Raw genomic sequence first — 2051 nt, forward strand, 5'->3', positions numbered from 1 at the left:
AAGAGTAGGGCATGTGCTTGGGTTTGTTTTAGAGCAGTAACCAGGGGATGGATAAAGCAGATCCTGAATTACAGTACCTTTTGAGAAGAGGAGTATGAGCTTATCCCATCCTCTCTATATCTGCCAACAAAATTCCAGAAACAAGGGAACAAAATTAGCCTACAGCACCCCGTGGAAAGTCCAGTGAAGGGCATTGGGACTAGTTTTTCTTGACAGGGCATTACCCCTGGGAGAGTATGATTTACAAAGAAGAACAGAGTGGTAAAAACTACCCCTACCATTTTATCATGTAATTTATCTGGACACTGTACTAGGAATGTTACTCCATTATCTCATTTAATATTTGCAAAACACCAGTGAGAAGTATAATTTTCTCCATTCTACAGACCAAAAAAGCCAAAACAAAAAAACCAACCAACCAAACAAACAAACAAAAAACCAAGACTCCGAGATCTCTCACTATTTGGCAAGATTCACAAAGCTGCTAGGAAGTGGAGCAGGGACTCCGGTGTCTAGAATGTTCTCCCCACTCTATGGCACTTGATTTGTCCAGGTGGGGACTCTGTTCCTGGACCTGCAGCCCCTTGGCAGGGAGTTCATTTCAAATTCGGCTGGCTGTTTTCTGAGTCAGCCTCCGGTCCTAGATGGGGCTCACATAGCCCCTGATCACACCGTGGGGCAGTGGGGTTAGATAGCTAGTGAAAAAAAGTAGGCCAAGGTTGCCACGTTCAGCAAATGAAAATCTGAGATGCCTAAGAAATCTGAATTTCAGATAAACAACGAATAATTTCTTAGCTTTTTTTTTTTTAAGTAGGCTCCTTGCCCAACCATGGGGCTTAAACTCACAACCCTGAGATCAAGAGTCTCATGCTCTACTGACTGAGCCAGCCAGGCGCCCCAGCAATAAAAGATCTATTAATGTAAGTATGTCCCAGATACCTCATAGAACATATCGACGCTAAATTTTTTGTGTGGTCTATCTGAAATTCAGTCTCAGCTAGGAGACCTGTACTGAGCCTGGCATCGCGACGTGGCCTTTGACCAACACAGTGCTGGGCTCTGCTCTGCTTCCCATCTCGGCTCTTTAGGCAACCCTGCCCTCTCCCAAATTTCTCCAATCTCCAGAGACCAGCCTGCTTTCCTCTCCTTTCATGGTTCCACTTCCCAGTCCCAATGGAGAAGTTACCCGGAGTCCTCCTACTTCCCAGCTTGTTTCCAGCCACCCCCTTCCCCCAAATAAGCACACACCCTCTCTCTTGCTTCCTTTTACGGGTGTTTTACTAACCATAACAAGAACACCAACAGGGGTGGTAACAGGAGTAACAAGCATGAAGAAAGCCCGAAGCTTCCAGAAGGATTACAAAGTTCCCTTGGTATTTATTTCCTGCTTCTCAGCAACACCCCCCTCTCCCCCACAACCCCAGCTCCATCCCCCAGGTCTCTCTGAACTGGTTCTAGACTTCTCCTCTAGATTGGTGCCAGAACCCGTCAGGCCACAGTCTTCTGGCTGTGTCTTTTCATTTCCAGAGCTGCCCTCTCCCTCTGCTGCCCCCTGATCTGAACAAGGCCAAATGCTGCCTTTGCCCCATGCCCTGGAATTGGATGAAGTCGAAGCCTGAGGAGAGGTGCCCCTCTCCCTCCATGACCCACTGGCATGCCTGTGCGTTAACTATCTCAGGAAATGCACTCCCTTCTCTCTCTACCATGTTGAATCCTTGTCCTCAAACCCTGAGTTCCAGGCAACTGAAACTAGGCTCCTGCCTTTAAAGCCCCGGGTCTCCACACCACCGCATGCGCCTGAGGCTTGCCAATGAGCCCCCACTGCAACTTTTCCATTTCTCTTCTCATTTCTGCCAGTCTGGCTTTTCACGTGGCTGGCCATCTCAGGATGAGCTGTCATCACCTGGCAGGCCTCTGGCTGATTCAGGACCACAGAGGATTTTGGGGGAGGGGGGGCTGGGGATGGCACTGTACAATGTGTTAAAAAATTAGCTAACATTAAACTGTTTTCATTATTACTTCTGCTTCTGGCTTCTCATTACAAAACAGAA

This window comes from Mustela erminea, chromosome 5 (genome assembly GCF_009829155.1).
Source record: "Mustela erminea isolate mMusErm1 chromosome 5, mMusErm1.Pri, whole genome shotgun sequence".
Classification (NCBI taxonomy): domain Eukaryota; kingdom Metazoa; phylum Chordata; class Mammalia; order Carnivora; family Mustelidae; genus Mustela; species Mustela erminea.